Here is an 8,389-nt window from a genome sequence, read left to right as displayed (position 1 = left end):
CAAAATGAGTAAGTGCCTTCTGTGAATACCAAAATGGTCGTAAGTTTAGGATTTTGTCTTAAGTTAGTTCTGTGAATCGGGCCCAATGACACCTGGGCCAAAGCTGTTGCAGCCAAAAATCTGGCACTTATTAGAACAACGACTGCTTTAGCCAGCTTTGCAAAAAAACTGGGACTTAAACGACCTCTGGAACTTCTAAAAATGTACAAAGCAAAATGCGTTACAACTGTTACTTATGGGGCTGGGATTTGGGGTTTCGCGGACACTAACTCAATACAACTAGTGGAGAACTCCTTTTTTAAATACATTTTATCTGCATCTTCTGGTACCTCCACTTACGTTTCTCATGCCGCATTGGGTCTTCCATACATATGCGACCTCATAAAATTAGAGCCAATTCTTCTTTGGCACATGATTTGGTCAAGTGACGAGACTACACTTAATAGGGACTTACTACAGGATAGCCTCAGGCTGGATAGTGCGCAAAGGATCCCATGGGTTAAGTTTATCCGTGACTTTACAATAGATATGGGCAATCCGGAATATTTTACTAGCCCTAGCACTATCACCCTGGTCTCCAGGAAAAATCTTAGAAAAGAGGCCCTTTCTTTCCTGGAAAGCCTAAGACTATCGGGGGAATTCATCAAGCCTAGCGTTTTGCAGCACCAGATGGTTCTTACAACTTTTAGCTTGCAGCCATATTTAGTATTTATACCGGTGGCTTTGATAGGTTTTTACTATTAAATTTAGATTGAGGACAATCTATAGACTTGTCTCTTTCCCCAACTTGAATGATTGGGCAAGCAAGCTACAATCATGTCCATGTGATAACTCATCGCCTCAATCGTCTTTACACACTGTTTTATTTTGTAAATTCTATATCGAGATAAGAAAGACAATGCTGCCCTGCTTTTATTAAACTCTAGTTTTTAGAAAATGAACATGTTGCTTGGAGAATATCCATGTTTCTTAAAAAAACTCTCCACCAGAGAAAGAGTATTGTTTTTCAGGACTGAGGAGGTGGCTCTTTTTACATGTATTTTCCATTAACTCCTATCAGATTTTAAATATGAGATATATTTTAGCGAAACATTTTTTTATCAGGATATTGTATTTAAATTCTCTGATGAAAATTTCTTGTATTTTATCTGTGCTTTTTATGGTTGTTATATCACAATCGAAATAAAGCTTTATTCTGATTCTGAACTTAGAATAAACATTGGTTGTGTAATCTTCTTTCCTGTAGTTCACAAACTTTGTCACATCTATTGTGTGTGCAGATGTTGTAGATTCAGGTGTAGACATAGGCTTTTCTAGCACTGGTGTAAAATAAGTTGCTATTAACATTGTTATGCCTAATAACACGACTTCTAAAAATATTGGGGCGTATCAACAACAACTGGCGATAATTATCGCTGAGCGCACTTAGCGCTTGGATAATTATCGCCGGGTAACGTGGATTTTTATCGCTGAGATAGCGTGCTATTAGCAATGCTTATCTCATCAGCGATAAAAATCCTAGCGCTAACTGGCTAACGTGAGATTATCGCTGGAAACCCAGCGATAATCTCACGTTAGCTTGTTGATAGGGACTCACAAACTTAGCCATGATATCCACCTTCCATAGGATATCACGGCTAAGTCAGTCCTGAAGCAGGTGTTAGGAAAGTAGCGATAACAGGGGTTATCGCTACTTTTCCTGACGCTATGCTTCATAGCGTGGGGCTTGATGATAGGAGAAATGTTGCTTAGCGACATTTCTCCTATCATGTCAGGTCAGGAACGCCCACTTTGCATCTCATTAGAGATGCAAAGCTAGGCGTTAGAAATCCCCACGCTAAAGCAAGGTTTCAGGCGTTAGCGTGGCCTTGCTAATATAGCGATAACATTATCGCCGCTTTTCGGCCGAAAACGGCCGCTAAACCGGCGATAATTTTTTATCGCCCCATTGTAAATATGCCCCGTAATTCCCATAATGATCTTGCATCTATTCTTGGTTAGGAAAAGCATATGTGTCTTTAGCCAGATTGTTAAACAAAAATATAGCAGCAATAATTCAACAGTCATCTTCAGATTTTTCTTAAAGCAGTTTCTTGGATTTACTTTCGCAGCTAGTTCTTTCAGCCTTATTTACAATAATCTTCGTGTAGTCATCTCTAACCCTACTGAGGGGCATATTATCAAGAAACGGCGTTAAAATTATCACCGCTTTAGCGGCAGAAAACTGCCGCTAAAGCGGCGATAATGGGCTTGATAATATGCCCTTGAGAATTCCCATAGAAGCCCATGTTCTTGCGTCAACATGGGCTTCTGAGGGAATTCTCTGCGCATATTATCAAGCCCATTATCGCCACTTTAGCGGCAGTTTTCTGCCGCTAAAGCGGCAATAATTTTAACGCTGTGCTTGATAATATGCCCCTTTGTCTTCTTTTAAGTGTGTTATACCTACTCTTCTATTGCAGCCTTGGGAAATCTACTTAATTTGTTTTTTGGAAATATCTATTTATTTTTTATTTTTACACTTTCTTATTCAATAGTGTTTCTTAAACTCTTGCTTCTTTTCATAAATACTTTTCTATTTACTTTATCCAAATTTGTATTACATGTGACTTGATGGGGCTCAAACAGTTCTGATACCAGGTCAATCAAATCCTGTACTGATGCATTCAACACTTGATTTGTGTAGTCGGTCAATTCGGGTGCAGAATCCCTACAAAAAGGCCCTCTGGTGTTTTTTGACCTTTTTGGTGTCTGTTGACTTTTTTCTGTGTATACCCTACACAGCTTGACTCGGCATGCGCGCAATTGACACACTTGTTTTCAATTTCTTCCAAGCACAGTTTAGTGACCATTCAGCATCAAGTGTGATCCTCTTGATCCAGTACTTGTTCCTTCACCTGGACTATCTATTTGTTGCCCAACCTTCATGCTTAGCTCTTGTGTCTTCTTCTTCAGAAGCTTCCACTCCAGTCAAGTTTCTTCACCTCTCTCTGCTCCTTGTCATCGTGCTCTTTGTGGTGCTATTGTTTATGATGCTGTTATCACAGGTGCTCTTTATTCTGGCTTCTAGAACACAATTTCTTCATAGGGACATTATACTTTCTGTGTATGTGATACATGCACCCAATTCGGTATTCCAGCACACTTAACAGCAGTGTTTATTATTAAGATGACCTGGAATGGGCCCTTCCATCTTGGTTCCAGGCAGGATTTTCATGTGTGGTTCTTTATCAACACCCAGTCACTGTGACTAAGGTTGTAGCAACATCCCTGATGTGGGTTTGGGGTAGCAGCTTCAACCTGGTGAGAGAAAGAATGTACCACATCAGCAAATCCTTTGCAGTAATCGAGTATCTTGTAATCTGTGATGTTCAAGTGTGAATTTGCAGGTACTGCAGGCAGTCTCATTGCATGCCCCATTAATTTTTTGTGTACCGATAATCTTGTCTTCCTGTCAGAATACTTTGAAGGCTCATCAACATCAAAAGCAAAGCATCTGGCCATTTCAGTGATGTGGAGGCTCCAGAGGCTTCTTGACAATAAATACAGTGTAATCTCTGTTCCACCTGTAAAGCTGCACAAAGCATTCTAAGGACCTCATAGCTGAAATGAGTCCCACAGTCTGACTCCAGAGAAACCGTTAATATGAACCTGGGTATTAACTCGTGCAACAGCAATTTAGCTACCATGAGATTGTCATTTCTCTGTGTAGGATAGGTTTCCACCCATCGAGAGAAAATACACACTACTTATCTCAGCCCATTACAAACAGGCATCTCAATAAAGTCGATTTGCATTCTGTACGAACAATTTTAGCATGCTCAAACGGGTTAGCAAACCATTTGCGCATGCTAAAATTGTCATGGCCATGCACCAACATAATTTTGCAAGTCGCAAATAAATTGCCACTCGCAAAAAAGTGTTTAGAGACTCGCTATTTGAAAGGGGCGTTCCCTTCCAAATAGCGAGTCTCAAACCCATGTACTAATGTTTTGCAATTGCAATTGCGGTCGCAAAATACTCGCAATTACCACCTACTTCAAGTAGGCGGTAATGCATTGGCAAATGGAAAAAGGGTCCACAGGGGACCCCTTCCCCATTGTAAATGCATGCAAAATTATTTTTTAAGGGCAGGCAGTGGTCCTAGGGACCACTGCCTGCCCTTAAAAGATGAACCAAAAACGTTTAATTTTTTTTTTTTATATGCATCCCATTTTTCTTTAAGGAAAACGGACTGCATTAAAAAAAAACTGCGTGTTATGAAAGCAGTCCTAGACATGGTGGTCTGCTGAGCCCAGCAGGCCTCCATCCCAGGGAGGGCCTGTCATTCCCAATGGCCTTGCTAATTGCGAGAGGCTCATTAATATTAAAACTCTTCCTGCAAACCCTTTAATTCTTCTCAAGCATTAGCCACTGACAACTACATTTAAAAAGCAGTGTCCTCTTTAGATTCATTTGTGTAAGCTCCATTAAATGCGCAAGCTCCAAAGACACAATATCGGGAAACTTCCTCAGAAAATCTGTTTCCTACTGTAACATAATCATTGCCACTCCTGTGAGCAGTACAATTGACTACAGCAACTTCTGTAAGCATTCGTAAGGTATAAAGCAGTCTTTTTGCATGTTTGCCATTGCGCATGGGTAAGACAGATGAGGTCACGAAACCTCTCTGTGACCATAACTGTCGAACGGCATGGACCACACCAAAGCGTTACTATCTGTAAATGTAGGCATTCTTAATTGTGCTGATTGGCTACAAGCTCTTGTCAAGGAAAACAATTCTGCTATGTGTGCTGAGGGAACTCTTCAAAGTCATGAAGCTTCCAAAATTTCTTGAATCACACAAATGGCATAGGCTGCTCTCAGGGTACCTTCATTGTTTCTCAGACATGAGCCATCCACAAGAATTACATGACCAGTCTCTTCGAAAGGTTAATCTTTTATATCAGGCCTTGGCTTGGTGCATAAGTCTGTGACATCTATACAATTGTGTTCAACTTCATTGTCACTGGTAATTTCATATGCAGGTACCAAAGTGGATGGATTCAGAATTTGGCATCACCTGAGAATGAACCAGATCTTACATTAGAGGCAAGGGCACATGTTTCTGCCACAGATAAGGTGGATATGTACAGGAAACCCCTAAATGGGGTGGAAGATGGTGGCTATGAAGTTGGGACCGGGTCGTGTCTAGCTCAGGGCTCTCCAACCTTTCCTATAATGGGAGCTACTTCTGATCGATAAAAATAGTCCAGAGCTACTAATGACTTTGACATTTGTTACAGCAGTGGCCACATCAGAGACAATTACCAAAGTGTCCACACTATGCAGAATTACAAGTAGCGGCTACCCAGATGTATGTCACAATCTTGAGTGTTACAGAAATATCCAGAATATTGACCAATACAATAGCTGTAGATATAAAGGTAAGTATATAGATTTAGCATTCTAAACTCTACATCTACATACCTCATATATATCTTCAAGATAAATAGATGTGGAATTAACCCCTTCGCCGCGGCAGGAATTCCGCCGCGGCGCTGGGGGGGGTTTGGGGGCAGCGCGGTGGCGCTGTGCTCGTGACGGAACCGCTCCGTCACGAGCCACGGTTGAGCTGTGCTCATGACGGAGTGGTTCCGTCACGTCTCCGCCCACTGCGCTAATCGCCCGCACAGGCGGGGAATTAGCGCCGCGTGGGCGGAGCGGCCGCCAACGGCCGTAGCATGACGGAACCACTCCGTCATGAGCACAGCGCAACCGTGGCTCATGACGGAGTGGTTCCGTCATGAGCGGGGAAGGGGTTAAGAATGAAAATATATAAACAAAACTATATTTACCTTTATCTACTTTATATTGTACTATTCTACATACTGCATATAATATTTTGACAAAACGATATCGAGAATTCACTACTGTAGGTGAACACCACCAATCAGACGCATACGATGGGGTTACTAGTAGCAGTGTTAAAATGCCACCACATGACTAATACATAACAGTCACAGAAGCAAGTGCACACTGGCACAAAGGATATACTAAACGCTATTAATCTACATAACTTAGTATAAATTATGATTCAAATGGAAGTTTAAATATTGTTTTGGATTTTCAATCTTTTTGTTTACAAACCTCAGCATATCAGTTAATCAGAATACATCGTTTTCTATTAAATAATTATGGGCAGATTTATGAGCCCCTTGCGCCTCATTTACGCCGCCTTTGCGTCACTTTTGTGACGCAGCGGCGGCGCAAATCCTGCGCCATGCTGCGGGGTATTTACAACGTGACGCATCTGGCAGATGCGTCACGTTGTAAAGCCCTGCGCCACATGTAGGCGTTCTGGAGCGGGGGGGCGTTCCGGCGCAGGAACGCCTCCTAAAAGTGGCTGAGTGAAATCTACAAGATTTCACTCAGTCACTTTTAAGGTCATGCTGCGTCAAAACCCTGCGCCTGCTTGAAGCAGGCGTAAGGATTGACGTAGCATGTAAGGGATAGGGCACCCCCGAGCCTTGCTGGAGCTGTGTCGCGCTTGCGACGCAACTCCAGCAATGTGCCGCCTTTCCGACAGGAGATGCGTCACGCATCTGTCCATCCGAGTGCCACGGTGCACCGCATTCTAAATGCGGCACATCAATGGTGGCGCACGGGTGGGCAGATGCGCCGCAACTCTTCTGGCGCATCTCTGCTGATTAGCAGAGATGCGCCAGACGTCATAAATCTCCCCAGTAGTCTGCATTTTGGTTAACACAGTCAAAGAAAACCCGTTTTTTCTTGCAAAGTCACCTTCTTTTAATAGCTAAGATAGACGCTCAGAATTAAGTACTCAGATGGGTTGCATTCCAGGCAGCTACTTCCAGGGTAATGGCGAGCTACCAGTAGCTCCCAAGCTACCCATTGTAGACTCGTTGTCTAGTTTCTTCTGAAAACGCAGGAATAGATTTTAGCAATTGTTTCTGAGAAGGCGGTGGGGAGATATGACATGGGAGCCGCTCATTCACCAAACTATATAATATATGTATGTCATGGGACGGGGGAGACACTTGGTGAGATAGATCAGAGCCTCCTTGCACTCACATACAGATCCACCACTGACATCCTTCAGGCATGTTGGGAGGCTGGCCTTTCCCATCCCTGCACTTATTAAAGAATGGTATCCCCTGTATTGGATGGCCCTACCCACATACCTTACAACAGCAGCTTTTGCCTGATTCAGTAATATATTGTACACAGGGCCAAACTTACTACAGCCAACATTAACAAATACGTCAACTGTTCAAAATGCCGCCTGTCCCTGTTGTGACTGGTAACATATGCTCTGAGACTGCACACATCTGTAGTGCCTTTGGCATGAGGTCCATGTCCATTTGGTGGATATCACTGAGAGGGAATTCCCATAAACTTGGGAGGTGTGCATACTCGATCTATCAAGTCAAAAAAGGAGATGGGGGGACCAGGAGCTAGTTAATGGTCCGATGCACGTGCGCCAAAACTGACCATGAAGTCATCAAAAGGGGGGCACTGTTCCAAAGTGTTGCAGAAAGTCAGACCCTCACTAAACGGAAAGCCAAAGACAGAAAGGAGTGAGAGGGAAGGGTACTAGGTCAAGGACTATGTGAGAAAAGTGGGGAAAAGACAAAAATTGTCTCTTGTTGCCCCCACACACCCCAAAAGATGTCATGCTTCATCATTGGGCAGTTGCTCTTCGTCGGGCCGGCGGTGCAATGCCCTATGGGTCCCCCGAAGGGTCTCTTTAGCAGAGATCTTTTAGAGAGCTGCCGGTGGGTGCATGTGGGTGTGTAGGTACAGTCCTCTGTGAAGGGTGATATCGTGTGTGTAGTGCGTATTAAAACTGCCTAAGGGTTACCAAGAGAGGGTTTAATGGAGAGGCACCATTGGCAGGGTAAAAAAACCCCGTAGGTTGGGAGTTACCAGCAGAGGCGTAATGTGCCCGGGTAACTTTATAAGGTCGACATATTTCATGCCTATGTTGGTCTGAAAGATCCCTGGCGTTTCATCAGGACCAGAGGTGAAGTGGGAGTGATGTAAGTGCACAAAGGTAGTTGGGTGCCATTAGCCCTCTAAATTGTCAAGGGGGGGACCGCTTCCTATTGTATTAAGAGTCGCGGCTATGACTTAATAGTCAGGTATGCCCTCTTGATCGTGACCTAAAAGGGGAGCTAACAGTGCTCCATGAGCTATAGGCGCAGGGTGCCCGCACCTTCTTGGGGGTTTAACTCGGGTGTCGGCACAAGAAACCTGCCCCGTCCAGACACCAGCTCGGAGGTAACGGTCTGGGGTGTTTTGGCCTGATTTAAGTGCTCGATAATCATAATGCGGGAGGTTCCCTCTTCCGGTCTGCCCTACGCGATCTATACCAGCGAGGTAAAAA

The sequence above is a fragment of the Triturus cristatus genome, chromosome 2_1, assembly GCF_964204655.1.
Source record: "Triturus cristatus chromosome 2_1, aTriCri1.1, whole genome shotgun sequence".
NCBI classification, from domain to species: Eukaryota; Metazoa; Chordata; class Amphibia; order Caudata; family Salamandridae; genus Triturus; species Triturus cristatus.
The sequence above is the reverse complement of the archived record's forward strand: the minus strand, read 5'-3'. Positions refer to the sequence as shown.